At 30.9% G+C, this 23,922-nt stretch overlaps 1 long non-coding RNA gene across 1 annotated transcript; it reads right to left on the bottom strand.

The window, feature by feature from the left end:
- Positions 1-16,050: 16,050 nt before the first annotated feature.
- Positions 16,051-19,890, bottom strand: LOC131604608 (uncharacterized). The gene is made up of 4 exons (XR_009284639.1): positions 19,654-19,890; positions 18,873-19,505; positions 18,391-18,566; positions 16,051-17,551 (listed from the first exon to the last, which is right to left on the bottom strand). It is a non-coding gene; the product is annotated as an uncharacterized LOC131604608 (long non-coding RNA).
- Between the last annotated feature and the right edge of the window lie 4,032 nt (positions 19,891-23,922).

Raw genomic sequence — 23,922 nt, 5'->3', positions numbered from 1 at the left:
AATGAAGAGAAATTGAGAAAAGGGCATTTTTGGTATTTCCAGAACAATTAACTTTCTTATATGATAGATATTATTAACAAAGGGTTAGGAATAGGTTGAATCGAGTTAAGCTTTGGACCCATTTGTTTTAGCTTTTTAAAAAATCATTTTTGTATGTTACAAAGTTTTGTTTGTAAAACAATTTTATAAAGAAAATTTTTATAAAAGTTTTAAATGAAAATTTGGCTTGAATAGTTATTCTTAAAATGTGATTTTAGATATTTTATTTAATTATGAGAAAAAAATTTGGATATCAAAATTTCAAAAAATCACTTAATTTTGAAGCTATTTCAAATAGATTTTCAGGAAAAATCATTTTTGAAATACAACTTTTTTAAAAAATTATGATTTTGACTAAGTTTCAGTTTTTAATAATCATATTTATGTTATAGGAGGTCAAATATAGTGTTTCATTTTAGAAAAAACAAATATAAAAAAAACTTATAATATTTTGAAAAACGACTTTGAAAAATCTATTTTTAAAAATACAAAGAAAAAATCCATTTTTTTAAAGCTGAAACAAACAGTCTATTAAAAATTTTAAAATTTTATTTTAATCCGTAGCCTATCATAAACTTATTTTAAAATTTGTCGTGTTTATTTTCATAAAACAATAGGTGTGTGGGTTCTCTCGTTTTTAAAGTGTTTAATCTTCCCTTTTCTAAATAAAGTGGGATTTCTTCCTCATACTTATTCTCAACACTTCCCCTGAAATGTGAGTCTATATAATGCTCCTCCTCATGTGAAAGCTCCCTCTTCCAACAAAAATAAAATAAAATACAAAAACAAAAGTAAAAATAAAATACAAAAATAATAAAATTATTGATATTTATTTAAATATGTCGGCTTGATAAATTTAAAAAGTTTTTTCTATTGCATGTGACATATCCTATTTAACTAAATAGGTTTATAAAAAAACCGAAATCTTTTCTATTTTAAAAAAGTATGGTCTAGTCTAAACCTATGTAGGTTAGACCGTAGGTCTCTATCAGTGTTAATTAGTGTGACATATTTTCATCCCTAATTACTAGTTACAACAACAATAGTGTCAAAAATAATTATGACTGTTTCTTTTTTAATTGAATTTTATAAATAAACAAACAAAATCATTTTTTAGGTCAATTTATAGGGTTGGATTTTAACTTTTAAAAGTAAATGAGCTAGCACGTTTTTAAAATTGTTTTATTTCAATATTTTTTAATGTTATTTATAAAAGAAATCTACATTTTCAATTTTTTTATTTCTAGAAAAAAATAAAATATAAGAAATCTACATCTTCTTTGGTCTATTTGATACACCTACTCCCCCAACAACTTTACACTTTCCTTCAATTTGTACGCTCGGTTTCTTAATAGATTTGTTCTTTGCAACCCTTTTTTTTTCTTTACATCATAATTTTCATCATTTCCACTTTTTCCCTTCTTACTGATTTTAACAATCGCAATGTTGTGTCTATCCTCATATGTGATTTCAATTGGTTCGTCCTTTACAAGATGAATCACAACATCATCATTATTGGATGGAACAATGGCAATAGTGCTCGATGTCGCAGCAATTTTATTGGTTTGAGTTTTCTTGGCAAATTCTTTTCCTTTTTTATTGTTGCAGCCCTATTTTCGCAACTAATCCATCAATTACCTTCATCGTCTCTTTGTTGCGGATCATCAAAATGCATAACATGAAGTAAGAATGTGATGTATAGAATTCAAGATTATAAAAACAAAAATTCATATGACCATTAGTCAATAATGTTCGACTTTTAAATTTTAAATCATTAAATTTTATACCAATGTGATCTTTAAAACAATATGTATGAATCCCCAATGACTTGAATGAAAACCCTAATCCATTTTATTTGGGATTTTGTCAACTACTTAAGATAAATTGGTTTAATCTCACGAGCATTGAAAGAAAAAACCTAATCCATTCTATTTGGGATTCTGTCAACTAATTATGCATAATAGATTCATCATAAGTTCATAACAAACAAAAATGAAAAGATTTGTAGAAATCGTGTCACATAAAAAAGATTGTCCAAACATTTATATATCAAGAATTACTTAAATTTATCGATTATCTTCAACTTCATAAAACAAAAAATAAGAAGACATTTCGGTTTCTTAAACCAACTACAGTGTCGAAAACAATTATAACTGTTTCTTTTTTAATTGAATTTTCTAAATAAACAAACAAAATCAGTTTTTAGGTCAATTTATAGGGTTGGATTTTAACTTTTAAAAGTGAATGAGCTAGCATGTTCCAAAAATTGTTTTATTTCAATATTTTTTTAATGTTATTTATAAAAGAAATCTAAATTTTCAATTTTTTAATTTCTAGAAAAAAATAAAATATAAAGAAATCTACATCTTCTTTGGTCCATTTGATACACCTACTCCCCTAACAACTTTACGCTTTCCTTCAATTGGTACACGCTCGGTTTCTCAATAGATTTGTTCTTTGCAACCCTTTTTTCTTTACATCACCATTTTAATCATTTCCATTTTTCTCCTTCTTGCTCATTTTAACAATCTCAATGTTGTGTCTATCCTCATCCATGATGTCAACTGGTTCGTCCTTTACAGGATGAATCACAACATCGTCATTATTGAATAGAACAATGGCAATATTGCTCGATGTCGTAGGAATTTAATTGGTTTGAGTTTTCTTGGCATGTTCTTTTCCTTTTCTTATTGTTACAGCTCTTTTATCATTGAAACAAACTTTCTTTGCAGTTTTCTTCGCCTTTGTAGCAACGTTCCCAAAATTGTTTTATTTCAATATTTTTTTTAATGTTATTTATAAAAGAAATCTACATTTTCAATTTTTTTACTTCTAGAAAAAATAAAATAAAATTTTATAAAATTATACCACGCACACATACACCCACTCACGTACGCACGCGTGCACACTCAAAGAGAAATTTTCTAACGTTATAATTGTATTGAATTTTAAGAAGGGACAACTCAGTACGGAAGGAAAACCATGCTAGCAAGGGCAAATTGTCTTACGAAGCCATAAGTTGCCTAAAATGGATAATGAGATCGCTTGGTTCTTAGTAGTTGTCTGTCGGTTGGCTTTAGCCTATCTGAACTCGCTTCCATTACCTAGTTTCCCAATGATCATGAGAGATGATGTGTCCTCTGAATACATAGTTATCCTTATTGTACTTCTTTAGTAAGTACAATTGGCATCCACCATAGAGTCGTGGTAAAATTGATCGGGTCAACTATCCAACAATTAGCTTGATGTTTACCTCTTCAATACCCTTCAAATATGGTGAACATGTGAGCAATAACTTTGGTCGGCAGCAACTTCGGCAAAGACCAAGATGTCATGGTGGAGATGTGCACTGTTACGGAAAATTTACGTCACCAGAATCATCCTTTAGAGGAAAACGTCATTAACCTCCAACAGACCGGTAGGAGACTGATCCCACTAACGAGACAAAGGTTTTGGACCCTCGACCTCTCTCTGACGAGATTTAGGGAGCCCCGTACCAGTAAATTTCAAGACTTCATCACTTGCAAATTCGATGGAATAAGTGACCCTTAGAAGCAGGGTCAGGTTGATGTGCATAAGGTATATCCTTATGCACGGTGCATAAGTCTCGTACAAGTAATATTTAAATTGTTCTGAGTAACATTTTAGTTAGAAACGAATAATAATATCATAATCCATGAATAATATATGCATTATTTGTACATATTTATTAATTACGAGTAATTATTAATTGTGAGTAATGAGTACACTATTCTGAGTAATATTTACACCATTCTGAGTAATATCGAATTTTAACTATTTTGAGTAATATATTCATTGTTCCGAGTAATATTTATACTATTTTGAGTAATTTGTATATTATTTTGAGTAATAAATATAATATTTTGAGTAGTATAAACAATATTTGAGTATTTATGCACTGTGCATAAGGATATACCTTGTGCACATCAACACATCCCCTCAGAAGCATGTTGCCTCTATTAACATACAAATGACGATCATTAGAGTCTTTAGTTCCTTGAAATGCAAGCTCCTCTAATGCATGATAAAATAAAGTACAATGGCATTGACTTGAATTATTAATTGTAATACCGCTTTAATTTAGCGACGTTCCATGTCCTCAATACCTGTTCTCTTTCGAGGGATTCTATGAGATACACCCCTCTCCCGATGCCAACTCCTACGCGGTAGAAGCCTCCCCAATTAGTAGCTAGTTTCCCATCTCAGGCATTCTTCTTTCTAATGTCTGCCCTCCTTAGTATAAAATCCCTTGTTTAGAACTCTCGAGACTGGATACGACGATTGTATCCTGAATCCCTTATTTTCTTAATGATTCTGCTGGTTAAGGCATATGTCATCCTATTTTCTTTTAAAATATTGGTTTCCTCTCTAATAGCTTTTCCATTTCTTTCTGCCGACAATGGGTTTCCTGTTCTCTAGCTCGGCTCTTCATTCTTTATCATAATAACAACTTCTATTCCATACGTTCAACAAAAGGAGTATCTCTTATGGTGGAATGTGGTGTAGTACGGTAAGCCCATAAAACATGGGGTAGTTCATCGGACCAATTGCCTTTGGCTTTCTCCAACCTCCTCTTCAAGCCTCTTACTACTATTCAATTAGCATCCTCGACTTCGCTCTTTATTTGGGGAGGTTCTATTGATGCGAAATGTTGTTTGATTCTCAATTCTTACAGGAGGCTTTTTAGTTTTCTATCTATAAATTGTGTTCTATTATCTGTAACAATTACTTTGGGCACTACGAACCTGGCTAATATATTCTTAAAGAATTTTATGATGTTTTCTGCGATGCTATTAGTTACATCTAGCAAGAGCATATCACATTAATTTTTCTTTCAGCCTCATGTATTAGAAGTTTGTATTCTTTAGCTTTTTCTTTTCTTTCCTATTTCCATTATTGTTTATATTTTGTTTTGTTTTTTTTGTTGTTTTGTTTCTATACAATTATGAATTATGATGTTGTTTTGTTTTCTTACCTCATGTATTTCTATACTTAGTTTTACATCAATGAAAGTTAAAAATTGAAAAAGAAAACCACACGCTTATGCTTTGTTACAAATTGATAATATTTGCCATTTGTGATTGATAATTTCAGGCAGTAATTTAATCATATTATAAGTAGTTGTATCCAAATAACATTTTGTTAAGAGTCTCACATCGGATAATATATGGCCTGAACATGTCCTTATAAGTGGAGGCAATCCTTGTAGGATTGAGTTAGGCCTAATCACACTTCTTAACACATTTTGAACGTGTCAAAGAATAATTAAGTCAAAGAATACTACAAGGTCTATTTTTATATGGCAATTTTGATAAATACTGTGCAATTGATAAACATTATGAAATTCATCATATCTATATTTCAAATTCCACACAATGGGAAATTACTTCATTTAGTGTATATATGGCATCTTTATTTTTAAAAATTACCTTGTATACTTTATTTTGAGCTGTTTTACTTTATTTTTATATAGCAATTTTGAGTTGTTTTACATGAATATGGCATCTTCTAAAACACCATCATCACAACCACAATCACAAGAAGCATCTTCAGCTCAAAGTTTAGTTCAAAATAATGTTAAAGGAAATCCTGATATAGCTTGGGCACATTGTACTAGAAGTCCTGATGGAAAATCTCTTAGTTGTATGTATTGTCACAAATCTTTTGGTGGAGGTGGAATTCATAGGGTAAAGCAACACTTGGCTGGAATAGTAGAAAATGTTGAAATTTGTAAGAAAGTGTCTGCTGAAATTCGTTTTTAGATGAATCAATATTTCAATGAGCGGAGCAAGAAAAGAAAAGCTTTAGATGTGGCTGAAAGTGATTCATTTACTACGGAGGGAGGTGAATTGCAAATTGGTGCATCTAAAAAGAATAACGCTCGCATTGATACTTATTTTTTACCAAGGACAAATTCGGGAGCTCAACCTACTTTAAAAAGTGTGATGCAAAGTAAAGAAGTGGTAGAAAAGTGTGATCTTGCTATTGCCAAGTGGTTTATTGATGCATCTATTCCTTTCAATGCTGCAAATTCACCGTATTTTCAACATGCGGTTGATGCTCTTTGTTGTATGGGTGCTGGATATAAATTTTCTACCATGAATTCTCTTCGTGATAATTTGTTAAATAAGTGGGTTGATGACGTGAAGATACAGATAGAGCAATATCGTTCTATTTGGAAGGATACAGGTTGTACTCTTATTGCAGATGGGTGGACTGATCGTTGTAGGAGAACTCTTATCAACTTTTTAGTTTATTGCCCCAAAGGAACTGTTTTCATAAATTATGTTGATGCCTCTGGTGCTTCTAAAATTGCAGACACGTTGTTTAAGCTTTTCAAGGAAGTAATGTTGTATGTTGGCCAAGAAAATGTTGTTCAAACCATTACACATAATGTTGCGAATTATGTTGTTGCTGGAAAGTTGTTGGAAAAGGAGTTTCCTAAGTTGTTTTAGTCTCCTTGTGCAGCATACTGTATTAATTTGATGTTGCAAGACATGGGGAAATTAGAGGAAGTAAGTGAGACAGTGTCACATGCTTCAAAAATTACCAAATACATATATAATCATTGTTTTGCATTGTATTTTATGAGACAACTTACAGGTGGAAGAGAAATACTCTGTCCTGCTCCAACCCGCTTTGCTACTAATTTCATTGCATTGCAAAGTATTCTGTCTCATAAAGATGCACTAAGAGCCATGGTAACATCCAAAGAGTGGACAACCACAAGTTATTCCAAAGATGTCAAGGTAAAATAATTTGTGGAACAAGTCTTAGACTCAAGATTTTGGTCTACATGTGATGACATAGTGAAAATTACATAACCTCTTGTACGTGTGTTGCGTATTGTTGATAGTGAAGATAAACTGACTATGGGATATCTCTATCGAGCTATGTATAAAGCAAGAGAGGAGATTGAGAAGGGGTTTAGAATAAATAAGCTGAAAGTATAGCCTTATTTGAAGATTTTGGATAACCGTTGGGATGCACAACTTCGGAAAAATCTCCATGCTGCTGGTTATTGGTTAAATCCATCTTGTAGGTTTGGTCCGGAATATGAAAAAAACAAGTCCACCACCCAAGGCCTTTTGGTGTCATTGAAAAGTATGCTTATGATAGTAAGGACTTGCGATCTAAATTAACTGCTGAGATGACTTCATTCAAAAATTGTGAAGGTAGTTTTGGAAGGACAACAACCGTAGAAAACCGAGATGAAGTTTTGCCAGGTAAAACTATATGATAAACTTTAAGCATTTTAGTACAATGTCAATATATATTTTAAAACGTTTTCTAATTTTTTCACATGCATTTTTCTAGATCAATGGTGGGACACTTATGGAACCGAAGTGCCCAATTTGCATAAGCTGGCTATTCGGATTTTGAGTCAAACTTGTAGTGAACCTGGTTGTGAACGAAATTGGAGTGTGTTTGAACACATTCATTCAAAATAGAGAAATAGGTTGGAGCATCAAAAGCTTAACGATATCGTTTATGTTCATTACAATTTACGACTACAAAATAGGTATTGCACTTATTATGCTTTATATGCTATTGTTTCGATACTTGATGACATGAATATTAGTTCTATGGTTAAGAATATATGATATGGTTTTATAGTTAAGAAATATGCTATTGTTTGGTTTGTTTGGTTTATAAACAAGACTATTTTGTTTTTGTCTTGATGACATGAGAATATTGGTTCTATAACCAAGAATATATGATATTGTTTGGTTTATTAAGAATATTCTATGGTTCTATATTTAATAATATGTGATATTTTTTGGTTTGTTAAGAATGTATATTATTTGTTAAGTTTATTTGGTTCTATGTTTGACATTACCGACCGTTAATGATTTATAGGACCAAGAAGAAACAAAATTATGATCCTATCAATTTTGAAACACTTGGTGATCATTCTAATTGGGTGTTGGAGGATTCACCACCATTCTTGACCATTGAGAAGGTGGAAACACTACGCAAAGATCTTGATAGTATGACAATCCAACCTCTTTCAAATGATATTGGTATGGTATTAGTTTTTGTGATTACAATTATGTTATTTTAATTTATTAAAATATGTCAATTTTTAAACTCTTTAAATTGATGTTGTTATAGATGAATTAAATTTGGATTAGCTTGACGTTAAGGGAGATGCACAACTTAATTCTGGGGAAAACAACCAAAGTAATGATATCATTGATGGGAAAGATGTTGCAAATGCGATTGATTTTGCCGCGAATGACCTTGATATTGAAGGAGATCCCAACATTGAAATAATTTTACCTCTTTGGAACTAAATTTAATAGATATTGGAGTATTTTTGTTCTAAAGTACTCAATTAGATTATGTTGCAATTATTTGTAATTTGTACTACTTTGTTATGTGTAATACTTATATTTAAAATTGAATTGAATTTGTGATTTTTACGTGTTGAGCAAACTATATTTGTGCTTTTTAAGAGCCTTAAACTAATATGAATTATGAGTATTTTCAGCACCTAATGAACAACTTGTGAATTTGTAATTTTTAAGAGCCTTATTTATAGATTATGCTGTTAATGGATCAACTTTTAAGTGCTAGTTATATTTTTTTTAGAAATTGAATGATCTGGTTCGACCGGTTTTATATCTATATAGCTTTATTATAATGACAGGTTTAATCTGGTTGTATCCGGTTTAATCCAGTTTGGTCATGTGGTTTGACCAGTGATCCAATGGTTCGACCGATGAACCAGTAACCCAGTACCTCGCCGGTTTGATGACCGGTTCGGTTTTTAAAACATTAGTCTAGATAGTTATTTATTGTTATTCAATTTGATAAAATAAATTTTTAATTTTATTAAAATTAAAAAATAAATTAATCAATATTATTAGTGATAATAAAAAATAGAAGTGATTAAATATGTCTTAAATACAAAAAAAAAAAAAAAAAAAAACTCAAACCCATCATATTTATACAAATGTAAATTTAACAATACAATTAAAAATAGTCTTAAAAATTGATTTACTATTGAATTGAAACAAAAAATATAGGGTTAAATATATAAACCCCCTGTAATATTAGCGAGATTCGGTTTAGGCCCCTGTAAAATTTTTTTTTTAAAAGCCCCCTCGTAATTTTCAAATTCCGTCAAATAAGCCCTCGATTGCCACATTCCATCAAAGATTCTTTCATTTTGCCTACGTGACAGTCCACCGTGGCATTATTAAATTTTTAATTAATTTTTTACATCTACGTGGAATTTTTTTAAAATTTTTAATTACATATTAATTTTTTCTTACAATTAATATTTTTTAATAATTACTATTATTATTTTATTTTTTCTTACAATTAATATTTTTTAATAATTACTATTATTATTTTAAAGTATCAAAATTTTTTGTTGGATCCAAAGCCCAATTAGACCTCCACAGCAGCCCAACACCTATATACACTTTCATTTTATCTTAAACTTTTGATGTGGGACTGTTTCATTTGAAAACCATCATGTTCTATTGTGACACAGATTTTCTGCAATTTGCACGTCAAAAAGCAGATTTCATATGTTTAGAGAAACATCCACTACGTATAGGCTACAACTATTTATATGTATCTACAATCAAAAGGGACTATAGAAACTAAGATGGGAACTTGTATTGCCATGGAGCCATTTCTCACAGATGTTGCAGCAAATATAGAACTCATTAATGCCATCATTATCACCCAAGCCCCACACATGGCTTCTCCATGATCTAATTATGAACATGCTAGTTCATGGTTCAACCACTTCAATCCAAAGAAATGGTATGTGGGATATCAACATATAGGATTCAACGCTTTTGTGCTAAAATGATCCTTGCCTTGTTCTTTCATTTAGCTGATTTTACCTGTGCTCATGTTAGTAAAAGAAGTCTTCCTCTGTTATGAAATTTTTTCCATTTTCCTTCTCAAAAAGTTTTTTTTTAGGCTGTGCAATTCATTTTAAAGCACTTCATTTTCTTCCTAGAGGTAAGCTTGATATTACTGTGTTGGGGTTTCATTTCATCCATGCCAACTTTTGTTTGCTATTGTTCCCTTAAAGTTTAAAGCACTCTATAATTAACCGAAGCATCTCTACCATAAAAGAAATAAAATTCATTTCAGTTTGTTGTTGCAAGTTTACAAAGATAAAGGAGGAATGGTGAACATGAAGCATGGAGGTGGTGGTGTTGTGTAGTCCAAGTTTTTGGTAGATAATCACTATCTCTCTTTTTCTCTAGAGGTGCCATGCAAATCATGAATATAAAAGTGAGCCATAATATTTTTAATTAAAGAAACAAGACATGATGTGTTGCATGAGATATAGAAATAGTTAAACATGATGTGTTGCATGAGATATAGAAAATAGTTAAACAATAAACTGAGTGTTGGCAGGTTGCTACGAGTATTGGAGAGTGGATTTGCAGTGAATGTTTGGCTGGTGGTGTTTTTCTTTTCTTGCAGTAAGATTTGACATGGAAGAATGTATGTGAATGTGTTAATGTGTTGTTGCTGTGTTCAGAATCTTGTCTTTCTTATGTTCATTAGCCAGAGTCCCACATCGATTTATTGCAAACAATTTTCAGTGTATATAATGCAAAAACACACATACTTTAATGACTTGAAATTAGATGAGAATAATGGGCTGCATTGTAACTATCATTGGATCATATGAGTTAATAAAGGCCCAAATAATATTTTAATAACAATAATTTAAGAAAATGTAAAAAAAAAAATTAAAATAAATTTTCTGAAAAAATATTAATAACAATAATTTAAGAAAATGTAAAAAATTAATATAAAAAAGAAAAATTCAATAAATTCCATGGCTCTTACAAATTAAATCAAAAATAAAATATAAATCTAGTTGGACTGCCACGTCATTGATTTTTTGTTTTACAAAAAAAACTTTGCCAGTTAATAAAATATATAAACAAAATTAAATAATCAAAATAATTTTAACAAAAGACAATAGCTGCTTTTCAATATATCCATACAACTTACACATTATTAATTTTCTACTACATTTTTTTTTTTTAGTAAAAAATCTTCTTATTTTAAAAAAAATATAAGTTATCCTATCATCATACTAAATTATAATCCTAAAAGTTTTCCCACCAAAATTTTTCGCCAATATCCGTGCGTCCGCACGGGTAAATTTGTAGATACAAATTTAAAAGTAAGTTATTTAATTATATAATAAACAACAATATTAATAATTTATTGTATTAAATAATAATTAAAAAAATCCAAGAGATAGACAAAGAAAAAAAAAAGATGTTAGACATTTAAAATTAAAAATTTTGTCTCTCAAATAAAAATAATTATTAATTAAAGTAAAGTAGATATTGTGTTAATAATAATCCCGTAAGATTAATATTTTATTATCGTATTTGTATGCTAATTTTTTATCCATCAACTATCTAAAAATTTATGAATAAAGGAATAGTTAAAATGAAAATAATAATCAACATTAATCGTAGAATCATCATAGAATATAATAAAGCTAGATGAGTATTTTGGCAAGTTGGACACTTGTCAAACTCTCAGCTATTCTATTATATTGATATGTTACTAAAAAGGAAAGTTTAAATTAATAAAATTCTATTATATTTTTAAATTAATTAAACTTTATTTGAAGCACGTAAAATTTTGATTGCTTATACCTTTGGAAATATCAAAGTTCGACTTCCTTTCTTCTTCACTTAAAAAATAAACGATCCTTTACTCTTCCACCAGATTTCAAAGAGAATATTCGGTCACTTCAGATTCCAACCTTGGTTCCTCAACAAATCAGTTATTTCTCTTTTCCAATACTCTCTTCAATGTTTTCGGATGCATCTAATTCCTCTTTCTTTCTTTTCTTCCTCACACTCTCTTCTTCCTCTTACTTCCTAATTTCACTGTTCCCTCCCAAACCAAAGTGTATCTTTTTCACTAAGAGAGAAGAAGACGTGAATTTTTCATTGTTCCCTCCCAAATCGATTTTGAAGTGATTGTTTCACAAAGAAAAGAAAGCGTTCGCTCCAAATCTGATTCTTGATTGGGTAACTCTAACTCTTTCTGCCTCATTCCAAATCTAACCCTAAGGATTTCTGCTTCATCCCAAGTCTAACTCTGAGGATTAGTTTGTTAGTTGGGTGGTGGCAGCAATGATAACAACAATAATGGTGAAAGCAATAGCAAGATTGTTGTTTCGAATGAAGGTCTGAGCAAGCCTAAGAGACAAATGAAGATGTCGTTTCAGCTTGAAACCCTTGAGAAAGCTTATGCATGTGAGTTCCTCTCTGTTTTTCAATTTCAGAAATTAGGTTTTGGTTTTTTTGTGTTTTAATTCTTGAATTTTGAAGATTTTGATATTTTAGTTTGGTTGATCAATTGCCACCAGATGCATTTGGAGCACCTATAGGTATAAATGATAATGCCTCTTATCTTTAATGATTGTGTTACTGAATATTGCAGTTTTTTTACTCCATTTGTTATTGAAGGAAATTGCTTGAAAGTTGCTTGAAAGTTGAAACAATAGTATAATGGTATAAGTTTGTGATCTGTGCATACTACACCATGTTTTGCTACTGACAATAGTAGAAAAGCCTCCCATGGAAATTTGATGCTCCAATTTAAATTACCCTTCTCTAATGAAGAACAAGAGGTGATAAGAATGTCTGACTGGTCAGATTTGGCTTCGAGTGTTACATCTGCGGCTGATATCCAGGTATTAAATTTGGCTTTAATTCACATGAATTCTTCATCACCTCCCCTCTCTCAAGATAATATCAATTTGACTTGGGCTATCAGTACAATTATTATATCATAATTTGACTTCCTGTTTACGTGGCTTTCTCTAGGTGTTGCTTGGATGATACATACATTAAAAGTATTTGACCTGCTGGTTTGACAATGCAAATCAATGATTTACCTAAACAAGCTTCATGCTATTGACAATTCTATATTGAAATAGGAACAAGTTATTTTTCAGCAGTTATAATTTTTTTTCTATTTCACTCATTCATTTGTGTTCAATGCATTAATCCCTTAATTGTTCAAAATATCATCAAACGATTTTTCAGGACTATCATTTCATACTACAAATGAACATTTCCAGATGTTGTTCTTGCCATCCGGAACACTTGCAGAAGGTACAAGTGTTTGAATATAACTATATTCCTCCGTGTAGGTTATGTAATATTGTTTTTCGAATTTTATTTCTGCTGATGTTGATTGTTTATTGTTAAATTACGATATACATAATTGTTTATTATTAGTATTAACTTTTTGTCATATTGATTTATTTGTTTTCATATGCTCTTTCTGGAATAAAGAAAGAACTAGAAGCATGAATTTTGCCTGCCAGTGTTGTTGCGGTGATGGATGAAGTGTACTTTAACTATATAAGTGCTGTAAGCTTATAGTATTTTTTATGTTTGTAAGGTTCCAATTAAAGAATTAAATTTATAAGTATGTTTTTTTACTTAATTATATATATAGCAGCCCAACTTTTGAACTTCATACTTAAAGGTGCATTAAATCCAGCCCATTATAATGTTACTTCTGAAAAGATTAAATCTACATCTATATCAAACAATGGGAGGAGGCAACTAACTCATTGTTACCTCCTTATTTTGTTTTCTATAATGACGAAAATAAGCTAATACCATCATAATTAAAAATTAGTTTAAGCATGTGATTTATATATTTTACAGAATTTGGTGTAGAATGATGTCAGGGACTATATTACAGACATGTTCTTTTGGTAAAGGTTTACAGAAGGAACTTGAACAAAGAGGTAAGATATTAATAAGTATATTTATTTTTGTTCAAAAATTCTATTCTACTTATTTTTTAAACATGCACACTATAATTCTATTGTAATAATTGCAGATTTCCCTTGCCGAAAATATGATAAGTAATTGGGGTTGGGGCCAACAAGTAAGTGAAACAAACATATTGAAAACATAGAACATAAATGAAAAGCAAATGTGATCTTCATCAGGTATTGATTCGAAGAAAATGCAGAAGAGCAAAAGAGCGAAGTTTGTATTGCATCACTGATGTCTGTAAGAGTAAAATCATATTGCATGCAATAGTTAGAAGAAAAACTAAACTCCATGTCTAGAGAGACTGCAGGTACTGGTATATTCTGGTATGTTTTGCAGATTGAATTGAAGCTGCGATGTGCTATTTTCATAGTTGATGTGAATATATGGGGATTGAATTGAAGCTGCACTGTGCTATTTTCACAAGTGATTGAATATATGTGTCATTTTGTCACAATCGTCTTTCAAACTGTAAATTGGAAAGATCTATTGTACCCTATGTATTATTACTAATGGAACCTTAGTCTTTAAATACCAAGCTAAACCAAACGACAAATATGTGAATTATGATGAAGATATTAGGAAATACTTTCAAGTTAATAAGATATAACATATATGTGTATAGATTTTGTAAAGTGTGTTTCGACGCTTGAAGGCTTTAAATTATGCATCAAATTCTAGAGATACGCTTGGAGTTATGTAGATTTAGCTGACTGTTATATATTTCTAGGTATTATCTCCTGACATGAGCTTAGCTACTGTGCAATTAGACGATTGAAGCAATCAAGTCATTCTGTCATCCCTACCCTTTTGAACCTCAGGAATATCTTCACAACATCTTGGTTGAATTGTATAAGGTATAAGGATTCTCTTTTTGTTTGTTATTGTTTTTTCTAGCCATAGTTGTTTGCTTTTCGATTAGCACTGAGCCGATTCAGAAGCATTGAGATCAATTATATGAACCATGGTTTCATCACTTTTATGAAACTTTGGTGCAAACGTGTTGCTGCTCAAGGCGGAATATCCGCGCTAAGCGTGGCTACGCCACTCACCCAAGAAGCATTGCAGAAAGGGTATAAATTTGAGTTGCAAACAGAGTGTGCCTTCAGTGCTTTTATGTGTAGTCCATAGAGAGTTTGTTTGCAGATTGATAGATAGTCGTGGAGTTTAGCTTCATTATATATACTTTTCATATAACTTTTGCTTCTCATTTCTCAGGGCATTTCTGATTGCACATGCCATTGGCGACATAATTACTGGTGATATAGTAGAATCTGAAGTGACATATCTTTGTTTTAGTTCTTTCAATCTAATCATGAAATTTATTATTTTTTTTGCTAGCAGCATGTCGATCCCTGTGTTTACATGTTGATGATGGAAACTTTTCCGAGAGGGAGTTTGTTGATCTTCTTCCTCTCAGTTGGGACTCATGTTTTAAGTTGTTTCAAGAAGTTCAAGAATTTGGTTCAAATGTAACATTTACTGGTATGCAACTTACTTTCTTGATGGAAAGGTAAATTCATTTAGACTGATTGGGAAATATGTAATGCCGAGGATGAGAAGGGAATTATCCTCCGCCGTTAGGTGATTAAGATTCATGCAAAAGAACTGAGGGATTGTGGCTGGAAACTATAACTGTTCAAACTTTAGTTTGTAGTAAGAAAATTAAGATATGTCCTCCTAACTATATTTCTCCGGTAGGAGAAACTTTTCACACCTCCTGAATTAACTTTGGATGTAGTACACATTTAAAATAAACACAACTATTACAGTATTCATATGTACACTTCATGTCGTATCCAAAAGAACACTTGCCAGCTATGTGAAGTAGTTCTTTTAAATATGTGGTGGTGGGAAAATATCTATCTAGAGCCATTAAAGGTTTTGATTCAATATTATTCAATATTATTGTTACAAAAGACTGCGGAGTATCACAAGGAACAACGCTGTTAACATTATATATGCTATACTAATTTCTGTTTCATGTTTGTTTAAAAGAGTTTAATCTTGGAATATTTTTAATAATATCTCAAAAGTAAATTTATTTAAATATACTAAATAACATAAATTTAATTATTTGATTAAATATATTTTTGACTTACTAGAGTTTTAATCTCCCTCTTTAACTTTATTCAGGAAATTAATTTTTTTTAATGAAAATAGTTTTGACCCCATCTCACATTTTGGTATTAAAATTTGTTGAATTTATTATTTTTTAATGACATATAACATATATATATATATATATTTTATCTTTAAAATTTTTTAAAATTTTTTTTATCTTATCACATATATGTTTTAGCTGTAAGTATTTATAAAATATATTTTTTATTATACGTATTTTTAAACCCGTGCCTCGCACGGGTATATACACTAGTTATAAGATAAATTAATTTCTCCACAAAAAACATTACATAGAATTATAAACTAAACCTCTTTAATATATTAAAATTAAATAATAATTTCACATTTTTGTCGCATTATGCGATGCTATATGTGAATTAATTCTTTCAACTGTGTCATTCATTTGGTAGTTAAATTAAGAACTATGATATGATTGTGCAAGTCAATGTTAACAATGGTGTTGTACCCCATATTATACCTGCTTTATATGCCTTCTACTTAGAAGATTTTATTTGGATGATGTAATTTAATAAACTATAATGTTTGACTAATGAAATCCTATAAAATATGTAAGGAACTCAAATAGCTAAAACTCATTATCAGTTAAATGGGGCAAAAGGGATGTTTTTTTTTTTATATAAAAAAAACCATATTCATTAAGAGCACAAGCAGTATTAAACAGTACATCAATATGCATTACAAAAGTAAAAACACCATCAAAATAATACAGATCAAAGATCATCACAGGTAAACCTAAGATAACCAGACACGCAAAAGAGAGCTCCAAAACCAACCTATAACGACTACAACAGATAAAAAAGAATACACAGTCCATTCCAACAAAAAGCAATAGATAAGCTGACAACATAACAGTAGCACTGACCCTGAAAAATAACGCCAATCTGCTGCACCGAATGGGGAAGTCACCAGATGCCCACCGCGACCACCGGACGACTCCACCACAATGAGGCCAAACCAAGACAGAAACTGACCCACAAAACCAAGAGAATGCACACAAGCTATATTTAAAGAAATCTGCAAAATAAAACCATGCACCAGAAACACAAGACTATAGCTGGAAGGAATGATAATAACGTTATATTTCTCGATGCCAACAACGAAACAGTAAGCAAAGAAAAATGTTTGCGTCACTAATCAGTTCTAACCTGAGATAAATAAGCCACATATCAGTTCTAACATGAGATAAATGCAGCTTTGGCCTAGAAGTTGTGACTAATAGCCCTTTTGGCCAATATCCCACAAAATTTGATTCTTGGGAAAAGATTTCACATCAAACATTGTACATTAGTTGTGCCAATATTATTTTTTATATATTTGTTTAAAGTAACATAAAATTACAACAAAATACCTATACATATATAAAAGGCTGTTCTACTATACTTGTTGACTTTGATAGGCACAAGCCTGATGAAAAGTCATGGTTGGGCATCCTGTTTGTTTTTATCAGTCAAGACTAACATGACTGATGACATTATCGACACACCAAGCAAGGCATCAGTAGAGACAATGTTTCTGCATATTGTTTTTGGTACCTAAAAATAGAACAAATAGAAAACATTAAATGTTTGGCAAATATATAGCTTTTGCTATCTGACAAACCAAAATAACAATGGTTATAAAACTGCATTAATGAATAAATATGAGAGAAATAATGCTTAAATAATAAGTTCTTATAGCAAACTCTTAAAAAAAACATAGCTTTTGAAAAATGGAAAAAATCACAACTAAACTCAAGATATTGCCTTGTAACTAAAGTAGTTTAGTTCATATAGCATGGTTATAGACTTGTAACTAATAAAAGCTAGTATGTTGTCAATATGTTTTTTAACTATGCTGATTGTTAAACTAGAGAAAAATAAAACATGTGATTGATTCCTTTTGCTACCTTCTAATGTTTACTTTATATATAGTCGCAATATTCGTTGTCGAGTAATTCAAACCATATGAATAATGACCAAATAACACTTAACTGTGCAAATTTAAATAGTATTTTTCTAAATTTGATTTATAGAACTTAAAATTTGAACTGTTCTATTTCAACAAAACAATATGTTAACTCAGTGAGTTCTTTGACTGATAAATTTGGTTAATTAAAAAGTACATAGTTTTACTTCAAGTTAATATGAGTTTATCTTATTGTTCAACTCAACAAAGTTTATGATTTTATTCTCATTATTTTGCAAAATCAATTAATACATGGCTTCTATGTTTTATATAATTATGATTATCATTCTCACTTTCTAAAATAAACCACATGCTGCAGCTAGTAGTTGGTCTTTAACTCATATTAAGCACTAACTACAAAGTTTTAAGCTCACCAAAAAACTCAAAATTGGTTGAAATACATACTTGAGTTTTGTCAAATTCATACCCTTCATCCAATGGTTGAGTTTCCAACCATATCAACACTTCTGTTTCCAATCATATCAACACCTTAGTTTCCTCAACAAAGTTCACCACTTCAGTTTCCAATGTGCCATCATCAACGTCGACATCGTCAAAGGATACTCTATCTTCAAAATATGGATTTTTTTTCATCCTTTTCACCTATGAATCAATCGGTTAGAGCACACTTGTTAAAGCTAAGGCAAACAACCCCAAACATCTAATTTAAAATCTTAAATTGAAAACCTTATAACCTGTTTTGTTAGAAACAAAAAAGAAGTATTTTTTATACAACAGAACTTGAATCAAATGTCTACTTCAAAACAGGAAAGTGAAAACCTTATAACCTGTTTACTTTGAAATGAAAAAGAAAACGTTTTTATTGATTTTACGGTGTACATAAACAAAACTGAAAAAATAACGCAAACGATATAAGAGATATAAGTGTAAAACGGAAGACAAACATACCTTGTGAATGTCGTACAAGTTGTTGTGGAAGCGTTCAATGATATGGAAAAAAAGAGATATGCAATGGGTTAAAACAGCGATAGGAAAATGATTTTGAGATCTAGATGTTTCCCTGACAATGCTATAACAAATGTTTTGGAGGAAGGGAATCATATCAGGAAAATGTTTTTCCTTTGACTACTGCCTATTTTTCACAATACATGAGGATTACTATCCAATACCCGAGGTATTTAACATCTCAAACCTCAACAGAGATCAGGTAACAACATTCTAAAACCTGATACACACACCTTTTCAGCTGCGGTTCTCCAGAAGCAGCAACAAATCAACAATCCCTTGATACAAATATGCTTCACGACTCCAACTATACTCGGCCAGCTACAACCTCGCAACCTTGTCCCTTAATACATAACAGAATGGTAAATTCAGCCTCATGACATCACTTGTACCATCCTGACAAAAAGATCAAACCGAAAGTACATCGAATTAGCTCTCTATGATAAGAAGCAGGCTATGGGATTCAGCCCCACCACTGAGTTGTATTGTGCTTCAATGTATTTGATTTAATTGTTATCCAGCTCCATAAATACAATTTCACGTCCTGTTGTCCATATATTGTGCTTAAAAAATAGACTGCAACAGATAAATCACACTATCAAAAATAGGCCGATGAACGAATTGGAAGAAAAGTGATTGAGAATCGATGAAATTGATCCTATTTATATAGGTAAAAGCAACAAAATTTGAAATAAATTATCTAGAAAATATGAGTGACAATTACATTGTAATGTATGAATTGGGAGAAGAAATAACATTTATGATGAGATGATTAGGGATGGGGAGAAGAGAAATTAGATTGGGAAGAGAGAAATAGCATTGACGATGAAATGATAATTAGGGATTGGGAGAAGAGAAATTAGAAATCAAGGGTTAGAATTCAAGGGTTTGTGTTGAAGGGCGTTGTGTTGTCATTCTGAAACCCAATCAGTTTGCTTTCAATTTTTGTTTTGATAGCTAAAAATATTGAACAATGAAAATTGAACTTTTTATTTCTTATTCCCAATTTATATTATTAATTGTTCTGTTGAATCTAAAAGGTTGGCTCATGGCCCAATTGAATCATCATTAAATTTAATAAAGGGGACAACTTCATTATCCATCACAAAAAGTTGGGTAATATACATTCAACCAATCACAACATTTCATTTAATTTTAACATATTTAATTAATTATAAAATAGTATCTTTATTTGTTGTTTTCAAGATATTTTACATTGAATGTAGCTCTACCTGTCATACCCCAAAATTTACCTCTCACACCTCTCTCATAACAAGGTCTAAGATCAAACTCCAAAACCTTGCTCACTCAGATGATCCAGATAACCCACAGTCAACTGATTCAAACCTAAAGGTCAACTACAATCAAAGCATGATCCAAACCATGATCATTGGGCAAACATCAAGTGTAGGGATGCATAACCATCATTTGATCAAAGATTGATCATGATTCCATTAATAGAAACTCAGAGATGAACAAATGCAAAAAAGTTCAAATTAGGGTTTCTTAGGAGAAAGTCAACCCAACTTTGACTGGGCATAACTTTCACATGGAACATCAAAAATTCCTCACTCAAAGCCTATTTTGAAGGAAATTGGATTGTCTACAACTTTGTGTCTCACAAGCCAAGGCTAGAAATGCTTCATTTAGAAGATACAAAGCAAAAGATTATAGGTCATTTTCAGGCATCCTTCAAAAACAGTTTTTTCCCAAAGGGAATATGATCAAGATAAAAGCCTCAAATGAAAAATATGTTCCAAAGTGGCTTGTAGAGGACCTCTTGAGGTTTCTAAAAAGTATTAGATCTCCCTCATAGTTTAAAAATTGAGTGAGATATGCTTGATCAAAGTTAGGTGATTTTGAAGGACCAAATGTGAAAAAGGAGGGTTCAAATTGAGGAATTTTGCAAATGGGCCTATGTTTTTTTATGCAAACTTGGTCCACAAGCCATTAGCATGCCCAAAGTCATTTACCACGAAAATTAGCATTATATTTGAATTAATATGATTTTTATTTCATTTTAATGATTCAATTAAGATTAAAAATCAAATATTTTGTTAAAAATTATATTTGGTTGATTTCCAATCAGCATTAATACCAAAATATAATCTATTTTCGTGACAAAATGGTATGGAAAAGATTGACACAATATTTGGACCAAAATAGTAGCTTGGGATTCAAGAAACAAATCAAATTTCCTAACTATGGCAAGATTTGGTTTAAGAGATTCTAGGGCTTCTTTTTTAACCTAATTCTACTCTACTATAAGTAGAGAACCTAAAACAAAGGATAAGGGGGTTGGAAAAAGCCGGATCAGAAGCAAGGGGTAAGAGCAAAAATCTTCAAGAAACTCAAAGTCGATTTTTGCAAATTAAGAGGAATCAAGGAGATTCAAAGGTCCTAAAAGCTTCCTTGGTTGATTCTGAACGTGTTTGGATAGGTGCACTACTTCAACACCCCCAGAAATACCTCGTATTTGCCCAGGTAAGTCGTTCTGAAAACCCTTTCGATTTGAACAATATATGCATCCTCATTAAAATCTATTTGCATATTCTTGTTTGTCTCAATGTATTGGTCGTTTCTGGATTGTTTTGTTGAATTTGCGTGCCTTAATCGTGTTCTACCATTAATGTTCGTTTGAAGGTTTTTAGGGTTTCAATTGGGGGTTCACGTTAGAGATAAAATTAGGATCAATTGGGGGTACAGTTAGGTTCGTATGGACCAAACGAAAGTAAGGAGAGGGTCGCGAAACATTTATGCTCGTACAGGTGCTATTCGCTATTTTCTTGGTAAGTTTGCTACGAATGGAATCGTAGCAAATTCGTAGCTAATTTTGCAGGGATTTTCAGGTGGGGTTGAGGACGATGATGAGGTGTCTGCGTATCACTGGGCATTTTGAATTCACGCGCGCGTTTTACCTATATTCGTTATATTTTGCATATAGTGTGATGGAGGCGTTTTTATAACGCAAAGCATGTTTAGCTGGGTTGGTTGCCAAGCGCGTATGGGAGGGTGAGGTCGCAGGTTCGAGCCTCCCCTCCAACATATTATTTTTTCTGAGAGTTACTTCTGGATCTGGTGCGCCTTAGCCTCACATCTTCACCATACACCCTCACGATCTAACCTTTAATCCTCCACTAAGCCAAGATCCAACACCCAGGATCTGATCCCCTATAATATGAACCCTCATGAATATCATATTGAATCATAATCTCAATAAAACCTAATTTCTTTTAATTATTTGTTTATTTTAAATTAAAATACTTATTTTAATATGTATTAATTATGTTATAATTATTTTTTAAATAAAAATAAATACATGATAATTATATTAAAATTTTTAATTTGTTATTCGCGCCGATTAAATCGATTGATCGTTGTGGTTAACAATGATTTTAATTAAAATACTGTTAAATCAAAATAAAATCAAACTATATTCGATTAAATGGCTGCAATCATCTTATTGATTGTGGTGATTAATCCTGCCCCGTTCTATAATTAATCTGTTATTATTTGTGACCGTATTAACCGGTTATGAGAGGTAACAGTATAAAATAAAATTCATAAAATAATAAAATACAATAAGTCATTATTAGTGATAATCGAATCAATCGGTTTGAATTGGTAATGGTGCAAAACCCCTAATCTTTTAACTATGGTGATCAAACCTATTGATCATTGCGGTTAATTGTGCCAAATCAGGGTTGTACGCCCACTCTTAAAACACTTCCCACACTTTTCAAAACTTTTCAGTATCAAATTACACATTATCATAGGCTATTTCAAAAGCCTTTGAGGCAAACTACCAACCCTATCAAATTTCTAATTCTAAGGGCGTACAACCCTTCCCCGAACTACGTAGACTCTGATCCTCCCTAAAGAGGTACGTAGGCACTTGGCAACAAGGCGAGTCCCCTTCCCTAAAATCTCAATTTTCCCCTACTCAATATTTTAGCCATAAACCTTCACCTTAGATTCAAAGCCAATAGGAAAGGGTTGAGGGTGCCTAACACCTTCCCTCGACCTGAATATAGTATCTTACCCTGATCTCTATACTGCGTAGGGTTTCCTATTCGCCCTTCAGAATAGGTGGCGACTCTCTAAGTTAATTTTTAGGCAGGTTGCTACACTACCCAACTTTTTGAGTTGGGTAGATAAGAATTTACCTTTAATAAATATAAAGGACACAAATTAGGAACAATAAATAAATATAAATTGTATTGAAATACTAACGAAAATTTTAAATAAAATAAAAAATAATTAAAAAATAAATTATAACAAATATAGTAAGATTACCTAAAATAGAAAATTTTAAAATAGTAAAGTGTCAAAAATGGTGACACTTGGCAAACTTGCCCAAAATCTCATTTTGCTTTATTCTATTGTATGATGAATGTTAAAAGATGAAATGTTAGAAGATGAATTGAAGTATATATTGTCAGGTGTAGAATTTTCATTTTTTTTTTGTGTCTTTTTTTACCGATATAGTTATATTTATATTGTATTTTTGTTTGATTTTGAGATATTAAAATCCAATTTCTATTAACTCTCTCCCTTTAAAAAAAATAGAATTTCTATTAATTTTGGGATAAATATGTTAATGTGACATGGTTATGTAGGTAGGTAAAGTTGATATTGGTAGGTTGTGAATGGAATATATCAGCAAGATTCAATTCTTCCAAAATTATTCTTTAATTATATTTATATGTTAGTGTAAATAACATGTTAATAATTTGTAAATCTTATATTTTGTTACAAAATAATTTTCATAAAAATTTAATTTAATTATATTTTTTAAATTTAAAATAGGTGTAAATAATCTATTAAATATCAACTTTATACAATTTTATAATTACTAAAAATTTATAGCACTAAAGTGTGCATGACAACATATAAATACTTTATTATACTTATACATTAATTTTATATAAATAAACAATTAAAGTTAAATTATTCAAAACCGTGCACAACACAGGTAGACGGCTAGTTATTT

The sequence above is a fragment of the Vicia villosa genome, linkage group LG1 (assembly GCF_029867415.1).
Source record: "Vicia villosa cultivar HV-30 ecotype Madison, WI linkage group LG1, Vvil1.0, whole genome shotgun sequence".
Taxonomy (NCBI): Eukaryota; Viridiplantae; Streptophyta; class Magnoliopsida; order Fabales; family Fabaceae; genus Vicia; species Vicia villosa.
This window is presented reverse-complemented; position numbering and strand designations above follow the sequence as displayed.